Source organism: Dasypus novemcinctus, chromosome 16 (genome assembly GCF_030445035.2).
Source record: "Dasypus novemcinctus isolate mDasNov1 chromosome 16, mDasNov1.1.hap2, whole genome shotgun sequence".
Classification (NCBI taxonomy): Eukaryota; Metazoa; Chordata; class Mammalia; order Cingulata; family Dasypodidae; genus Dasypus; species Dasypus novemcinctus.
In genome coordinates this window covers 55,713,663-55,733,683 of record NC_080688.1, presented here as the reverse complement: position 1 = coordinate 55,733,683, position 20,021 = coordinate 55,713,663, and positions in this window count along the sequence as shown.

Here is a 20,021-nt window from a genome sequence, read left to right as displayed (position 1 = left end):
ATGTCTGCCCTTGTTTTAGTGCCACACTGCTTGAGTATTATAGCTTTGGCATACTGTTTAAAATCAGGGAGTGTGAGTCCTTCAATTTCAGACAACGTTTGTTTTTCCTTTTCTTCCTTTATTGCATTAGTATGATGTTGAATAGAATGTTGAATAGGACCAATTGCCTTGGCCACAATTGTAAGGGGAAAAATTCTAGTTTTCATTAAGTATAATGTTAGCCATAGGTTTTTTTGTAGCTGCTCTTTATGAAGTTGAGGACATTCCCCTCATTTCCTGGTTTGCTGAGAATCTGCCTTTTCCCACAATAACGAGCAGATTTCAGCGGTTCTGCTTCGATGAGCAGATACTTTAAATGAAAGGATGTTTAAAGCTAGTTGGTGAAAATTTACATCTTATTAGCCTAAATAAAAACATATCCATTATCAAAAGTAAAATTAAATGATAGTCATATTAATTAACTACTTTGTTGTTCTCATCGAGTTTATTGTTTCAATTGCATTAGTGTGAATTACCAAAAAAACAGTTTATGCAGTAATCAATATATTCATTTTGGCCATAATGTGTGTTTATCTTCAAATTGATGTTATTTAGACATCACAAATACAATCTCCTCCTTTCACAGGGTAAGGAGATTAAAGTAAAATGAACCACTTGTTCAAGTCATTCATTCTTTAGTTCTCTGACATGGCTTCAAAACAATAAGGTTTTGTCCTCCTCTAAGTTCTCATCCTATGTACATGGGCATGTAGGAATGGACATTTATGTTGTGCTCATTAACATGTGTCAGAAAAATGTAACTGTGTTACAAAATTGAGAGAGAAATATGGTACCCACATTTGCTTTTCTAGATGAAATTAGAATGAATGAAACTAGAAAACTAGGTTTTAATGCCAGAATTTGAGTTCAGCACCTGAGCAATGCTTTAATTAATGGAGAAATTATTTTACTTATTCCATTTCATTTTTCGCAAATATGTTCTTTCCCTCCTTTCCATTGGCCTTATCTTTCATTATTGAAAGCATAGCTTAAGCTCCATCTCTCTTAGTCTTTCATTACTATCCATCTCTCATTAAATTTCTACTCCTGTCTAATTTTACAGTACACAAATTTGGAAAACACAACATAGCTCTTATATTCATTTAACAAGTATTTACTATTCAATCACTATGAGCAGATGTTTTAGAGTAACTAAAGAAACCAATATTCTGTGTTGTGAAACAGTATTTTCTAATTGATTTATGTGCTACATTGGTTTTCTAACTTCCTTTAAGGAAGCATATCATTTCTATTGCCACAACACTTAACAGAAGGGTGAGTTGGGTGAGAAATCTGATTGATGAATTCAGTTTGCCCTGTCTATTGCATTTTAAATACTGATGGTGCTTCCACGCATCTCACCATGGAGGTCAATTAAATGTCAGTGATAAACAACACCACTTCTTGAATTGTTTTCCAGAAGTAACCTCCCAGTCAATCTCCTCACCTCTGTTTCCTACTCTGGATTTCACTGTCCATGTGCCTTGACTTCATACTGAGCTTTTGACAACTGCTTCTTTTCTCTCAGTTTGATACAAAGTTTGTATTCCATTTCTTGTTTAATAAACCACATTTTCTCCACTGGGCTCTTTATGTTGCCCAAGTCTTACAAATTCATTTAGGAATATAGCACTTTGTCAAACCCAATCTATAGAATCCTTATTTGTTTTGTTTGCTATCATTGATAATACTATTTCACTAATCTCTTCATGCCTGATCTGGGCAGAAAGATTCAGATATATTAATAGAAGATGATCATGGACTAGAAGCCTGTATAAGTTCATATGTTTTATTAAACCCAGACTTATCATCAACAGAATAAGATTTATGGGACAAGCAGCCTAACTGGGCAGTCTAACTGGGCAGTGAACTTGTGTGGATGACTTAGTAGTTAAAAACGTGGACTGGAGTCAAATAAGAAAAGAAAAGTCATTTTTAATATATCCTATAAATTATGATAATCTTTTTGTTCAGGGAGATCCATTTCCATTCCTGTATGTTTACTTATTAGCTTAATTTTTCAAGCTGTATCTATGATCTTGAAGAAGAAATTCTGAAGTTCTGAATTATTTGGAACATGGTTTGCTAACATTTCCCCCCTTTCTGGCTTCTATGAGGGTGAATGTAATTCTTCCTTTGATTCACTGTCTCACAATCCTTCCTTGTTTTCAGAACAGTAGTTAATAGCTACAATGCAATCAATATTGCTTTACCCTGTATAGCATCTCCCATACAGGCAATATTGCAAACTGCTTTTTTCTTTAAATAATACAGTAGCCAAGTTAAATAATAAATAATAGCCCAGAGAGAGGAAAAAATGAACGTTGTATACAAAGAAGGAAAAATCGGCCTCTCTATGTGATTTGAAAGGGATTTAGGAGTTTATGAGGTAGAGGTCCAGGAAGATCATATTTCATGGGAATAACTGCTCTCTGTTTTCATGCTTTCTGGAATCTTCCAAATTTTAAGAAGACAATTTTGAAATGTCACCATGAGATGATGAGCTTTTCAGGGAATATGAGAATTTACCAAAAACAACACAGAACTACTCTATGGTAAAAGAAATGAGCTCCAACTTTAATATCGTAGTTTAATCATAGAATATAATATTATAATATTGTAAGCAATACCAATTATTCAAATGATGCCCCAATTGGGTATACGAAGGATCTTGCATGAATAAATGAATTTGAGACCAAAGGATCTGATGAGTGCAATAAATACTTGGAAAAGAGAATCAAAAATGATATTCTTCCAAAAATTTCTTAATTGTAGAAAGTTTTGGCCAGGGCTTTTACCTGTTCAGGTTGTTGTACTCGCTTGATATATATGCCAATTCTCATTTCTGTAATAAAAAATCCTATTCATTTGGATTGTTCAGGTGAAGCCTCCTCTGAACTGATGCTCCCAACAAAATGATGTCCTCTTACTCCTCAACCCTCCCATTCCCACTCATATTATTTTCTTTGAGGACTATCTCTATTGAGCTTTGAATGATTATTGTCTTTGTGTTAACTAGCTGTTGGGAGCTCTCACCAAATTTCCTACAGTGCTTTATGCATATTGCTTGTTCAATGACACTTCATTGAAAGAAAAATCATCCAGACAGTACAGAGTTCAAGGTCCTGAAGCCCAGAGGATGAGAGCAGGAATTTTGACTACAGGATCTGCTCTTGCATTTTAAAAGGCCATCTGATCGTCCAAGGGTTTTGGGTGGCTATTAAATACACTCATGCTGGATGCATTTCTACTTGTGCCATAGTTGGTTAGGTGAAAAGCTGATGCATAATTCTAAGTTCTGACTCCTGGTTTTGTCAAAAGAATTAGTCAAAGAGTTGAACCATTCAATGTTATTTAATACCATCTGTGAAACACTTTAGATCTAAGTAGAATTCATGGTTTTCTCTCTTCTCTGCCTGGAGTATTTGATCACCTTCCAAATGTCTTTTCCATTCAGCATACATTCTACAAGAAATAAAATAAATTCTGACATTTGGAACACCCAATATGCAATTGTTGTAAATGTTGACAGAAAATGCTTACATTAAGGTAAACAATTTATCCAATAAACTTGGATACTGACTATCAGGGTCCTGGATAGGAGGGATTGTGCTATGTTTAGCTCAGCCAGAGAGAGTCATATGCTTACTCCTGATGTGATGTTGTGGAACAAATGGACAATTTATTTTTCCTGTACACATTGATGCTTAGGTTTATTTTCATACCAAAATACAGACTGCAAGTTATCCCCACTTAGCTTTAAACTCCTACATGTCAAGATCATACATGTTCAACCTGTATTTTAAGGGCCTAAAAAAGAGAATCACTTAATAGGTAAAGTCTATATGTTGAATGAATGAATGGATTAACAAATAAAATACATAACTCTCTATCTCAATCAATTATGTTATCTACTTCAGGGAAAGAGATTGCTGGGCGTAAAAAGGAAGAACTAATAATGTCTTAACTAATCCTGCCTTGTTAGTCCTAATCTTCTTCTCATTATGCCTATTGTACAAACTTTAGGTAAGCGTAAAGAAAAGGCCAGCACCAGCAAAGTCACATACAGAATGTGGAGCATCCACCTACTTCTAGGTCATAGGTGAGAAATATGCATGTGTGAAAAAACCACACATGTGTGTGATACCTAAAGGGTGCATTAGGTGTGACCAGCTCCAGGAGTCCTAGGTACACAGAGAAGAAAAATCTCAGTGCAGACTGTAGATTCAAGAAAAGCAGTAGTTTTAATTGAAAGAGAGATCACCTCCATCAACTTTTTTTTTTAGCTCTATAACTTTCTTGTCTCATCAAACCTAAGACTCCTTGATCTGTGAAAGCAACGAGGTAATACTTGCTGGGCTAAACTCCTAAGGTTCTGTAAGGACCATTGAGATGACTTATGCAAATGAACTTTGAAAATACACTAGCAACAATATAAGCAATTATTATCAGTTGAGGTGGCTTTGAGGAGGATTAGTTGGATTTGAATATACAGAAAGATAGCAGAGGTGTATTATAAGCACAAGGGAGATACCTACACCAAATATCTAAAGGGCCAATAAATCTGCAGGTACGCAAAATTTAGAAGGTTTTATTCTAATTGGTCCTGAGGTGGAGGAGATTGTGGTAAGAACGATGATTATGAAAGATCTTGCTTCTCATTTACATATCTGCTCTCCCAATTCCTCCACAATTAATCTGTCTATGGTAAGCAACCTTATCAGATATATGGAAGATCAGTTTCTGTCCCATTTTTTTAGAACATGGGCTCACTGCTACTTAGTAAAGCAATTGCTCTGACTCCTTTATCAGCCCTTAGTTTTCAATACTGGTCTATTCAGAAAAAAAAAATAGTAGAAGTTAAATAGTGGATTTTCCATTCTTGAATAGGTGTTTTGTCGAAGGTCCAAATGTATGGCAGAATAGTTATAATGATTTTCCAAAACCTTTCTGTGCTTTTCCATCATTATTCATTCTCGCCTCACACAAACGGCTACCAATTGTAATAAAAATATTTGAAAAATCCCCCCAAAAGGAAAAATTCTGCCTAAAGCAGGAACATAATCTTAAATAATTGGCTTTAGAATAAATATGAGAAAACTAAGCATTTATCTATCATCTATCTATCTATATTAAATATATATCTTGCCTGGAAGAGAGATTTTTTTGGTACAGCAACTACTAGCATTCTCTGAAAGGAATTAAGTTTGTTCTTGAGAAGAGACCCAAAGTGTGAGTATGTGTAAATGTGCATATATGTACATTCATAAATTTGTATGCGCATGCATGTGTGTGTCAAGTAACAGTTGAAAAGGAAAGAGAAGTCACCAATTGCTGAAGCCCGCGATTTCTAGAAAATAGAGAAAATGCTTCTAAGACAAAAATTATACATGTGATATTTTGCAAAGTCTCTTGCCAGCACATATGAAAGTAGGCATTTAGCAAATGACTCAAGCAGACTAGTTTCACAGGAGCAAGGCCCTGAGAATATTACAATGATATCTAGTTATGATCTTGGGTGTTTAATCATTAAATTTCTCTGAACTTTAGTTTCCTTATTGTGAAATTACTAGAGTAGTTTCTACTCTGTTACCTATCTTAAAAAGGTTCTTGTGTAGCTCAAGCGAGATACTATGTAAAACCATGAATAAATTGATAATAGATTAAAAAAATAAACTCAACTTTATTGAAATACAAAAACATACAATTACATGAAGGAATGTGAAGTGTACATTTTGTCGAGTTTTGACAAATGTGTATATCCAAATAGTTGTGTTATGCCTCTTCCTGATCAATCCCCAACCCTAACCCTAACCCAAGGCAATCACTGAACTGTTTTATATGCATATGCATATGGAATAGATTTGTCTTTTTATATCAATGGAATCATATTACGTGTATAATTTTATGTTTGCCTTCTTTTGCTCAGCATATTTTTGAGATTCATCACAATTGTTGCATGTATTATTTGTTAGTTCTTTGTATGATTGAGTTGAGATGTTCCAGGTTTGGGTCATTTTCCATTTGGGGCTATTAGGAATAAAGATGTTATGAACATTCATGTACAAGACTTTGTCTGGACATACACTTTCATTTCTTTTTGGTAAATGCCTATGAATGGAATTATTGGGTGTGTTTAATTTTATAAGAAACTGCCAAAGTGTTTCCCAAAGTTGTAACATTTGCATTCTTTCCAACAATATGTGTACTATTTCAGTTGGTACACGTCCTTGCCAGCATTTGGTATTGTCAATCTTTTGTCATTTTTAACCTTTCAAATAGGTGTGTAAAGGTGTCTCATTGTAATTTGAATTTGTATTTCTTTGATGACTAATGATGTTGAGAATCTTTTTATTGGCCCTTTGTAGATCTTCAGTGAAATATCTGTTAAAATATTTAGCCCCCTTTTAAATTGGATTGTCTGGATAGTTATTACAGAGTTGTAAGATTTCTTTTTATGTAATGGATAACAAGTTCATTGTCAGATATATATATTGCAAAAATTTTCACCCTTTTTGTCTTGCTTTTTCATTTTATTAATGGTACTGTTCATAGAGTAGTTTTTTTCAATTTGATGAAATCCAATTTATCATTTTTTTCCTTTTATGATTTGTATTTTCATGTCCAGTGTAAGAAATCTTTGTGTACTCTTTGCCAAGCTCATGAATATCTTCTTATTTATTTATTTTTAATTTCTCCCCCCCCCTCACCCCCCGGTGTCTGCTCTTTGTGTCCATTAGCTGTGTGTTCTTCTGTGACCGCTTCTATCCTTATCAGCGGCACCGGGAATCTGTGTTTATTTTTGTTGCATCATCTTGTGGTGTCAGCTCTGTGTGTGCGGTGCCATTCTTGGGCAGGCTGCACTTTCTTTCGCGCTGGGCAGCTCTCCTTACGGGGCACTTTCCTTGCGCGTGGGGCTCCCCTACGCAGGGGGCAATTTTGGTCACTGTCTCTTTCTGTTCATGTGTGCTCAGGATAGCCAGTTGACTTGTCTTGAGGACTCTTGGGTAACCTATGGAGAGGTCATGTGGCATAGGACTGAGACCTCCAGCCAGCAGCCAAGGTGACCTGCCAACAACTCTATGAATGAACTTGGAAGCAGAACTTCCAGCCTCCAGATGACCGTTGCCTTGGCCAATACCTTGACTGCAACCTTTTGAGAGAGCCTGAATCACAACCACCCAGCTAAGCCCTTCTCAAAACCCAACCCCCTGAAACTGTGCGATAGTAAATGTGTTTTTATGCTGCAAAACTTGGGAATGATTTCTTATGCAGCAGTAGATAACTAATGTAGTAATTCTTTGGGCCAGGTGATAATTAAGAATCACATGAGTATCAACAAAATTAGGAAAATAAATTTAAAAAAGGAAAATTTGGACATTAAAATGAAAATTAGGAGTGTACTCTAATAAAAATATCCATTGATAGTCATAAAATAAACACTAAACCATACTATCACTGGTTCTTTCTTTAGACTAAGGGAAGAGTCTCACACACACTAAAATGATTTTTAAATAATATGCCTCATCAGCAGCCCAGATGTCGAACTATTCACTCTAAGTAAGCCTGGCAAATGAATAAATGTATAAAGTAATGAATAACTGAATGACTTTCATTAAATCTAAAAATTTGTAGACTTCAGTGCTCAGTATTCTGTTGACTCTTTCACCTATTGCATGGTGCTTTCTTTCTGCTTGCACCCATTTATGCCTTCTTTCATTTATTTTCTGTACCAAGTACCATGCAGTGGATACAGTTGAAGCAGAAGCAGATGCAGGTTCTGTCTGAGCCTTTAAAGAGAAACAGCAGATATTTCTTCTTTACGGTCCATATCTCTTTCCTCTTTTCCACCTTATTCAGCCCATAGAAATGCTGTCAGTTCACTTGCAGGTACCTCCCTACTTCTGGATTGCTTTCATTTTTCAATCTGTTCAGGCTTTGAATGCAAAAATGTCTCTCTTGAAGCCTCAGGACTTAGAGAAAGATGTTGATGATCTTTATTAAAATATTGATAACATCTAACACTCACTGAGCCCTTACTATGTGCCCAGTCCTGTGCTAAGCACTTTACAAGTATTGCCTCATCAAATTCTCACATCAATTTGTATGAAACTCTCATTAAGTTTTCCTATGCTTCTCAGCATTCTCACTGTATCAGATCTTAGCAATGGATCTGTTTGAGGACACAAGAAGCATTCTCTATTCAGAATTATAGCCCCCCTTTAATAATTTCTGTCCAGCTAAAGAATTAATTCCAGAATGTTTTACTTTACCCCTTTCTTTTGACCAGTGTAGATGCCATTTCTCTCCATTGGTGTGTAAAAAGAAAAGTTAAAAGTCACAATCATATTACATAAATACAAAAATTATATTCTTTTGAATAAAAGGACTATTTGTTCCAATGAGGATACTGGAGTGTTGGTTAAAGGCAAGGTTGCAGCTGTTTGAGACACAGCTTAAGCTTCCTGGTGAATGGCATCTTTAGGATAATTCTAAGATGAAAAAAGAGAAAATAACTGTGTTTTGGAATAGAAATACACAAATTCACACACATATTCTTACACACAATACCTTTATTCTCTCCCTCTTAGGGACAGGAAGGATGTGTATCAGTATGTGTAAACAGAGAAAGATTTATTGCATAGACAGTTGATGGGTCAGACGTCAAAGTGGAGTGTTCCAGGAGGTGCCTCTTCAAACTTCATTTCTCAATTAGGTGTGGATAGGACAATTATGGGCATTAATCCTCTTTGAGCTGAGACAAGAATTAAAACAAAAATATGTTTCACCTAGTCAGTAACCCTAGGAATCCACAAGACCCGAGCTGCTCAGATCAAATTTATTTTGAGAGCTCACTGAACTATTTAAGCTCCCTTTGATTAGATGTTATAATGATCAGGCAGAGAAGTACAATAGGCAAAACTTTGCTAAGGGATTGACAACATTACCAACTTGGTTTATTCTCAGACATGTGGCAATTTCATTAATTTATTCATTTTAATTTGGAAAATTATTTGCTCTAGAAAAAAAAGGAGTTACATAAGGACTAATGTTCAATTTGTTTTTCATGTTCTTTAAATGCTAATGATATGTATTAGTTTGAAAGGCCTGCCCTCTCACTGATTCCTCATCCTGTGATATATGATATAATTACAATGGCAATTGATCTTTGACCGAAACGTTGGTAAAATAGAATGGAAGTCGCTTTTCATGTGCCAAGGTTACAGTTAAGGACAGGGAAAGTTTTGCTCAGGCTTGCAGATTGGCTTACAGAGCTATGTCTAACCCCAGATATTGATTGCTTGCCTTTTAGAGTCATCATAGTCACCCACCTGAACTCTAAGAACTGGATGAGGGATAACAAGGACGCATCCTGAGAAGCTGGTTGAGCTATTGTTATCTGAGGGAGATCAGAGCCAGAAGCAAAGTTTGTCAAGGAGGTTTGGTTTCAGAAGTTTATGAAAGAAGGAACCTGAGTGCAAGCAGCCCAACAGATCAGAAAAATGACTTAAGAGACTTCTGCATCAGGTATATGCCTAAACAAACAAGTCAGAAGGCTATGCTTGATTCTAGACTTTTCTGAGCCTCTCCTTACTTCGCTTTAAAATGGAGTGGATAATAAGTGAACTACATTCATTGGGAGATTCATAAACAGATTGTGTATTGTTAGAGCAAAAAAAAAAAGGATCTAAGAGGTCACCTAGGTAACTTCTTTCATTTTAATCATTTCAAAGAAAACAAATTTTATCATTATGACATCAGGAATATAGTAGAGACTTGCAGGCTGAGTAAAGAACAAATTCTTTCAGGAGAGTGAGATGCTATCAGCCTGTTTAAACTAAGTGTTAACTACTTTCTATCTATTGCTTTCTAATGCCTGATTCACCTAGAGAAACCTTGGGAAGCTCTCAGTGCCTAAGGAAAGAGAGTTGAAAGTATAAGAGAGTGAAGGTAAATTGCACTATATGATAAGGGACACTTCTGGCATGAGACCAATTAGTGGCTCAGTGGATATGAGTCCTGGGTCTTCCACTGACCTTACATGAACTTCATTGAGCAGTTCATCAGGGTAATCTATATGTTTCAGTGAATATTGATGTGTCTAACTGGATCACCCATCATGAAGAGGAGCACATCAATGTCGAAAGGAGGATGCATTGCTCTACTGAGCTGGGTGTCTAGAATAGGTGGCAAAATATCTCCCATAACCATAAAATAGTTCAAAATGAAAGATGAAGTTAAGTGAAAGTAATAAAAATAGAATTTCTAACCATATTGCATTCCTTAATACTAGCTGTTCAGAAAGACTACCAATGTGCTGAAAAAATAAGTACCCAGAATTGATCCAAGTCACCAAGATGAAGAATTTCAGGCATTTGATTAGCGTATGTCTAAACAGGGAAGCAGAAAAGCCAATGACAATGCTTGTCTCCATAATACAAGTAAAAGACTTTGTCTTTTGAGCCATACACACAACATAACATTTTTACAAATAATGTCACTTTTGACTATGGTATAAAACTATATAGTCTACTCCCCTCCCCCTCCCCAACACACACAGACACACTAGCCTCCAACCTCTATATGCCCTAAGTACCCCTATAGAAACACCTTTTTCTGATATTTGGTTACTCTCACCTTTCTGTTGAGGAAGAGTTTGAGAACAAGCTGAAGGTCACTTCAGATTTTCCAAATCAATGATTCATTTAGCAATGTAGTCATGGCTTAGAAATGCAGCTGCATACTCGAAAATGAAAGGAAATAGGAGATTTCTGCAGCCCCAATGGGATCAGAGTGAGCAGCCTACATTAGTCAAGAGCCTGAGCCAGGATTTGGAAAGACATGCTACTGAACATTGAGTAAGCCAGTTTCGTTTGATTAGACAATGAATGCTTACTTAAGAATATCTGTGCTAATGCTCCCTCTGATTTAAGTTAGTTAGACCTGAGTTCCCAACACCCACTAATCTGTTTTCCAACAAAACCACCATATAACAGGAAACTAAAACATAATTTAATTTAAAAGGTAAGGACTATAGTTCGTAGGAAAGCATATTTCTAAAACTGTGTGAAAGACTCTAATTCTTCTCCACTTATCCAATGGTTATAATAACTATATATTTATTATATTATATTAGAAAACACATATTATTAGCTTTCCTACAGTAGCCATATCAAAAATGTTCCTGGAGAACAAAGGGAAAATAAAAATTAAAAATTACCATGTTAGAAGTAGGTAAAGAAAGCAGCAGCACAGTAGGGGGTAACTCACAAAAGCAGACATGAAACATTATATAGGGGATAGCCTTTTATAATGCAGCTAGTATCATATTTCCAATAAATAATGATAGTAAAGTGATTATAATCAGCAATACTGTATACAGTGTTATTTGGTATATATTAATATTGATCCTAATACTAATAGCAAAATTAATAACTTCTATATTTCTCTCTTTCTGATAAATGAAATAATGGAATATATTGAGGTTAAAATATTCTGACTACTGGAAAAAGTCCTAAGAAATGTTATTTCTATGCATTCATTTATAAAATACTTTAACCAAAAATGAGCATACATTTTAACCATTATCTTAATCAATATGCACTACTGAGATAAAATTTTAGAAAACATTTATAATATTTTATTTAGAAAATTCTGTTCTGGATATTTTTAGATTAAGTGGGATCTTTAGTCAAGTTTTTTTTTTTTTAAATCATCTGAGTTAAAAATAAGTATTCTAAACTTTTAAATGCAATATGATGAGAATTAGTCTTTCCTACCTTTACTGGCACTCTTCTCCTTTAAGGTACTGAAGTATCATGACTTTTTCTAACAACATTAGCCTATATATTCCTGCTGTCAATCTCTTCCCTGCAGCCATTTTATGCTCCTGCTACCCTCCCCTCTACCCTTCATATACATATGGAAGATTCACTGGATTAATATAATTTAAAATGGGTAAAAATGTGCTTCAACATGAATGATTGTGTCTGTTGATCAACTGAATTTACCTATTGGTATGTACAAACAATAAATGTACAAAACCAAGTTAAGCCATTATTGACTGAACTAAACATATACTTGGAGTTACACATGCAAAACAGCTAACTTGATTTGGTTAAATAATTATTAAAATGGCTACTATGTATGCAGCACTGTGCTAGGCCTTTTGCAACATGCAATAGAATTATGACATAGCTCTACACCAAATATATTTACAGCTTGGTTGGGGAACAAGGTATGTATTCGCATAAGAGAGAATAATATAATATTTTGTCTGGGTCACAGAAAGAAAAGATACGAGGTCCCAGAAGAGAGAACTAAGTTTAGACAAATGGTTAAAATGACAAAATTTCCGGCCACGTTTGAGTCTGCTCTGTACAACAAAGACATGATGTATTTTAGCAACTGTGGCAATTCCATAAATTCTCCCAAGAAACGCAATCTGCATAGCCCAACGTCCACTCAGGAATATCCAAAGAATAACTTCCTATGTTTTTCTTACTGAAAAGTAGACAGTCATCCTGTATTCAAGCAAGTCAAGAAGAGCAGAGAAAAGAACATGTCAATGGTTGATCTATTTTTATCACACAGGAACACACATATGTTTTTTGAGTTTTTTATGGGTCTTAATATGGTGTACCTTAAAATTACTGATGAAATGTTTATAGGCGTATTATTCAACTAAAGGGTGCTGATGCAAAGTATCAGAATTCTGTTGGCTTTTATAAAGTGTATTTATTTGAAGTAGAAGCTTATAGTTACCAGGCCCTAAAGAGTCCAATTCAAGGTACCATAGAGGTGCTTTCACATCCAAAGTCATTTGCCTCATGTTGAGCAAGATAGCAGGGGATGTCTGTGAGGGTTCAGCCTTCCTCTTTTTAAGGGTCTGTGGACCCAGCTTCTGGTCGCAGCTGTAGGCTGGTATAACGCTTGTCTCTCTTCCTGGAGCTCATTTCTTCCCCCACTCAGCTGCTCTGTTCTCCCCACAAGGCCAGCTATTGTCTATTAGGCTCTCTCTCTTCCCAGGGCTTCTTCCACATCTATGAAGCTGTATCTATTCCTCTGTGTTCTTCTCCTGTGTATTTATTTCCCAGGGCTTCACATCAAAACCCCACCAAGGGGAAAGGGACTCAATATCCTACTGACATGGCCCAATCAAAGCCCTGATCATAATTTAATCAAGTAAAAGTAAAACCTCTAAATTTAATACAATCTCATATGTCCAGAGGAACAGAACAGTTTATAAACATAATCCAATAGCTATTTTTGGAATTCATAAACAATATCAAACTTCTACAACAGACTATAACAGTCTGTGAGTCCTAATATAGGAATGAAAGCCTAAGTATGCCTTACCCAATGATAGCATGTGTATATATGTAGATTTATATCCTTACATTTGACTAACTATCTCAATTTAGATTTATAATAATCTTATAATATATTACACCTATTTTACAAATAGAAAGCCACTTAAAAAATAAAAGTCTAATGTAGGCTTAAAAACAAAGCAGTGGTAGATGTATCACTAGAAATTAAGATTTACTGGGTCAAATCCATGATTTCCAGCAACCCACGTTTAATTCTTCTTTGAATTCTTAGAAAAATTCAAATAATAATAACAAAAAAATAAGAGCAAATAAGATATTTGTGATATTCTAATATGTAGTCTTAGTCCAGAAATGAATGATACTTCTTACAGCTGGCAGCTAATACATGACATTTGGGTTCCTAGAATCAGAGAATCTCCTGTGAGGAGAGACTTTTAGGAGCATAATTTAAGTCTGTTCTTTTAGAAGTGAGAAACTAAGGTCCAGGGCTTTTCTTCTGAACTATGCCATTTTGCTAAAATTTTAGATAACTGGACACTTCTGTGATGACTTCAGCATTTTCTTCTAGATGTAACTTAGAGGACTTTTCATCTCCCTCTCAGGCCTAACCCCAGATGGGTTTTTCTCCCAAGGATTGTGACAGTAAAAGGTCTTAAGTATACAGTGTTCACTCACTCTTGATTTATTGATTATGCCTTTAAGTTTGGAAAATAAGATGGTTTAAGGTCAAATGCCTCATATCAAAATCATGTACTTAACAGATTCCTCGATTACTAAGAGATTGTTAAATAAATAGGATTCTAGTTAGCTCCAAGACTTGGCAATGTTTCTAGAACAACTCTTAGGACTAAAACAAAAATATACACCCAAACAATCAAATCAGTGGATTCTCAGTCCTGATGCCTTTCCACAAATGATTCAATTCAATTGTGTGCTTAGGTGAGGGTGTTGTCTTAAGAGCTCTAGGGAAGGGTGAACCATGTTATCAAAAGTGCAAAGGCAGGAAAATGTGAGACATACAGGCAATCCCCATTATGTGTCAATTCTGTATTTGCAAATGGCTTCCTCACTAAAATTTATCTGTAACCTCAAAATCAGTGCCCATGGCACCTTTGCTGTCTTTAGCAGACATACACAGAGTGCCAAAAAAAAATGAGTCACCTGATATGCACGTTCCCAGCTGAGGTCAAACAAGGGGATATTCTACCTTCTTGTTTCAGCTCTCATATTGTAAAGCCATGTCCTTTGTGTAGTTTATTTAGTGTCATTTTGTTTTTTGGGGATTTTATTTTTTGCATTTTTGTGCTTTTCATCAGTTTTATTGCTGTTTAAAATGCCCCTACCCCAGTGTAATGCTGAAGTGCTGTCTAGTGTTCCTAAGCATAAGAAGGCTATGATGTGCCTTCAAGGGTAAACATGTGTAATACATAAGCTTTGTTCAGGCATGACTTATAGGTCAGTTGACTGTAGTTAATTGTTAATGAATCAAAAATACATATTAAATAAGGTGTCATTAAACAGAAACACACATAAAACAAGATTATGTATTGATCTCTTGATAAAAAATGCTTTGACCAGAAGCTCATAGAAACCTATCTCTTTATTTCCCCAAGGAGCAATGGTTCAGTGTTTGCTAATTCAGTGTTTGCTGTGACTTTATAGAGCTAACTACCATGAATAATGAAACTTGACTGTATTAAAAGATGTCAAGGAACTTTTTCTAGAAAGTGAGTTACATGTAGAAGAAAAACAAGAGATCACATGAAAAGTGGGGATGGTATCATATTTTATGGCTCCTGAATATGGGACAGACTTTTGTACTTAATTTGGTAGCAATGGTGAGCCTTGCAAGGTTAATAAATAGGGAAAGAAGGAATAAATATTTTTAAACAGATTTGAGTAGGGTGTTGGCTAAAGCAGGCAGATCAGTTCAGAGACAATTACAGTTACTGTATTAGTTAGTCAAAGGGGTGCAAATGCAAAATATCAGAAACTGGTTGGTTTTTATAAAAGGTATTTATTTGGGGTAGGAGCTTACAGATACCAGGGCATAAAGCTTAGTTTACTTTCCCCACCAAAGTCTATGTTCACATGTTGGAGCAAGATGGTTGCCAATGTCTGCCAGGGTTCAGGTCTCCTGGGTTCCTCTGGGCTCAGTCAGCTGTAGATTATCAGGTGAATGGCTCTGTCTCTTTCCCCAGGGCTCCAATTTAAGGTTTTAGCATCAAACTCCAACATCAAAACCCCCCAACTCTGTCCTTTGCCATGTCTTTTATCTGTGAGTCCCCACGCATCAAGGGGTGGGGACAGAACACCCTAATGATGTGGCCCAATCAAAGCCTTATTCATTACTCAATCATAGCCAGTAATAGACCAGATTAGAAACATAATCCAATATCTATTTTTGGAATTCGTAACCATACCAAACCACTACAGTTACTATATCTGACCTAGGTTAGAGCAATATACAGGAAATAGAGAGATAAATATGAGAGCTATTTAAAGGATTTCATAGAATTTGTCAAACCTCTGCATCCCAGAACATTGAACTTTTTAAGTACTCTTTTGGAGGGAAAAAAGAAATCCAAAAATTCACCCTACCCCCACAACCACCACAAACAAAATACATTGACTCTCTTAATTGGCCAAGTCCACACTTCTTAGAGACACTCAGGCCTAGCATTCAAGGTTTAAAAATATTTCCCTGTACACTTTTCAGTGCTGTTTTTTCAAGGCTGTTTCAGGTCTGCTATGGCAGTTTTTCATTGTTAACATATCAAACTTTTGGATATCCAGACATTTAATTTTTTTAAAAATCATAATTCAACACCCTCCTGAGAGGGCTGAGTGCTTTGCAAACATTCTCTGAGAGTACCCCTCCGAGAACGGCAGGCAAGCTATTCCCCCCTTGAATGTTAGCAAATAGAAAGTTACCTTTAATTCATCCTCGTGTCCTTTGAATAACTGTTTTGTTATTTCAATAAAGGTCAGGAGGCTTAATGCACAGAGAAAGGTTTGCTCATTTTTTTTTTTTCCTTTCAAAAATGAACACAAAAGCAAGTCCTGTTCACTGGTGGCTTCAAGATACACAGTTTCTTCCACCAAGAAGCAGTTGTGACTTTTAATCAGAGAATATTCCTAGGAAGAGATGTGGCCTTATTTTGGTGCTGCCTCTTCAGGACTTGAGCTATCTTCAATATGATGACTGAGAACAGAATACTGTGATGCCTGTGAAGGACAATTTGCTCTTTACAGTCTCATTTTGGGTTGAATTCCAAATATTGCTATTATCATTGTGACTGTGTGGTTTATTTATTTGGTTTTATTGGTTTTTGTTTCAGTTTTTTAAATAAGCCCACTGGTCTGAATTCTAGGTTCGGTGATGCAACTCTTTCTGTACATAAGAATACAATATTCTGTTTTAGGTAATCTAAAGGAAATTTTAAACATTGCTTTTCTCCCTTTCCATATCTTGCTAGATGTTTTTGAGTCATGTATTCAGCTAAACCTTTTGACATGACCTTTACTCCTCTTTTCAACTCTTTCCTAGCAGCAGATGTCTAATGTCTTAAGATCAGTTAAGATGTTACACTTTTCCAAGTCTAAGAGTAAAAAGTTATCAATTTAGTGGCTGATGAGGGATGTTACTATTTAATACTGACAACTATAATGATATAAACAACAACCCTACAAATTTATGGAACACTTATTAAATGCTAGGCTGAATTAAAAATGTTTAACAAGCTTTTTTTTTCATTTAGTCATCAGGAAAACCCAATGAGGTAGGTATTGTTTTTATTCCCATTTTGCAGTTGAGTAAACTGAGAGAAAGAGAGGGGAGCCAAGGTAACCCATTTAAGGCCACAAAGCTTACAGGGGTGCTGCAGTATGTATTTTCTCCCTTATTCCTCCCTGTAGCTTGCTGGTATACTGCAGTATGTGTTTTCTTCCCTAGTCTTCCATCTCTTATCAGCTCCTATGGAATCTACTCTATGAGCCTGCTGAGATGCTAGAAGTAGCCGAATGTGCCTGTATGTTTTGGAGAAAGGCATAGTTTATTGATGAACACAAACCCATCAAGGAAATACTTGCCTGAACGATGAAAAACTCTTTTTCTTTTATGTGCAGTTTCTGAAATTTATGCCTGTGAAAATATTACATAGACAACTTTAATTCCTGAATTAAAATAGAAAAACAGGAAGATAAAGGACAGTTTAGCATTCTTTAACTTAGGTGTGAATTTGAGGGTCATTTAAACCTTGGTTCTTTCCTCTTTTAGTGATAAAGAGAGTTAATGTCAATGAATTATTGTTTTTATGTAACTGATTTAATGTTGCAATTTTGTAGACTCCAGTAGCTTAATGTAAAACCTATCATGATATAAAAGAGGCTGATTTCAAGTCTTAAAAGTCCTGGGAAGAATAAGAAAGTACAGAAGTGTGACTTTATATTATGAGTTTGGTCACAAACTCTCAAACTATGGAAGAATAATTCCATTTTGGTTTTAGCTCTCTAGGGCTCTAAGCAAAGATCAAAGGCCTCTTCTCGTTTTCATTTTTAATGGGTTACTTGTTAAAAAGTAAAGCCCATTCCACTTCTGGGTCTTCCACAACAGGCTTCCCCTGTGAGCTGACCCCAACTTCACCACTACAAAGGGATCTGTGTGTGAGCTGTATGTAGACCAGCTCACAGTCAGAATTACTCCAAGTCCTGTTGGCCAACTTCCAGAGTGGCCTCCATCTACATTCCTATCCCAAGGTTCAGAGTTTGGAAATCCACCAAAAATGAACACCAGTCTTCCCTAGCACTCAGTTTAGGGTTCTTAGGTGATTTCTGCTTTGAGCCTTACCTCCTCCCTCCTGCCAACGGGAAGGGACAAACTGGTTTGAGAATGAACAAAATGGCTAGGGCAGTGGGTTTCATTAAAAATATTCATACATGAGCATTCATTCATCCCTAAAAATGTTGACTGTCTGAATTTTGTTAGATCATTTAAAATAATTGTGAATTCATGCATGAAACTAATTGTAGGGCTCCATGAATGTATGTGTGTCTTTTTTTAAACCATACATCTGTTTCTTATTCCATTCTATGTTTTACCATTTTTCAATTATTTTACATTTTAAAATGTTATTAATTGGATCAATGTACTTTATAAATTGAATATTTTGATAATCTAAACATTTTTAATTGTGGCAGAAAGTAATTCTCATTTTCCTGAATTCATTCTTTCATATGGGAAAATTACCAGAGAGTGACATAGAATGAATTATAAAGAATTAAAATACATACCTGTGTGTGCATGTGTATGTATGTGTATGTGTCTGTGTGTCCAGATGGTAAGAGCTGCTGCTTCCATTCTTCCAAAAATTTGGTGACAGAGGGCAAACTGAGGCAACAATTAAGATGAAAAGAAAGTAAGCATGAGAGAATTCTCCTGACTGTTCCCTTAGACATATATATTCTGTTAAGGTACATATGTCCCATGTCAAAAGTGGCTTGCATTTCATCAAGCACATGAAAATAAATTCTAAGGACTAGATTACAGTTCATATATGAAAATCATTAACCAAACATTATATACCAGGAATGACTATAAACCTCCATGTCTACCTCAATTGCAAAAAACTCTTTTGTTGTCAAGATTTTGCAGATGTTTCTTGTAACTTTCTGACTGGAGCTTATTCATAAAGCTTACTCTCTTTTCCCCAACCTACTCATTACTCACTCTCTTCAACTGGCTGGCTTCCTCTCAGATATCGAGGTACAATTTAGTGCTCATGTTCTTGTGAAACCCTTCCTCGATCCCCTCCCATCCACAAATATACCTCCTCTGTGCTTCCAATGTACCCTATAGCTTCCCATTTGTATCATTCATGACTCTGCATTATAATTGCATCTTTGCATATCTGCCTTCACCAAAAATCTCAAATTCTATAAGTGAGGAAGCATAGACTATTTTGTTTACCTCTGATTCCCCAGTGCTTAGACTAATATTTAATATATAATAAGTGCTCAATAAATATTTCCAGTCTACATAAAAAAAGGAATGCATTGTGAGTGTATCTTAGAGCTGATAAAATACCCAAACCACACAGCATCTTCTTATCTGTTCATAGGGGTAACTGGGGCAGAAATAATCCATCATAGGGCCTTTCCCTACATGTATTTTCATCCATTTACCATAGACAGTCAAAAGCCAGAATTTCTCAATTATTTTCCAGACTTCTCCGAAGAAATGTTGGCTACAAACCATTCCTCCCAAGGCCCAACACAATTTCTGATTCTTGCATATACTACTGGCCCATCTGCCAGTGGGTTCGCCCCCAACCATGTGGCCAAGTCACACTGGTAAATTCTTTGCTTCAGTGTCTGCTTGGTGCATTTCTCCTTCCTATTGTGCAGTAACCCCACTTCCCCTACCACTCCCTTCAACAGCTGCTGCCAGAATCTACCTCTATTGTCATTCGAGGCAACCAAAAGTCTGGCTCTGGATCTCACCTCAGGATGATTTTGAAGCATTTTTCAGGCCACTCTCATGATTCTAAAGGAGGTTGTGTTTTCATTTCAGAAAGATTTCAATAAAATCAAATTCCTCCTTTACAGAAGTTCCAGTGAAGTGAGGCAATGATGCAGGGCTTTCAGCAA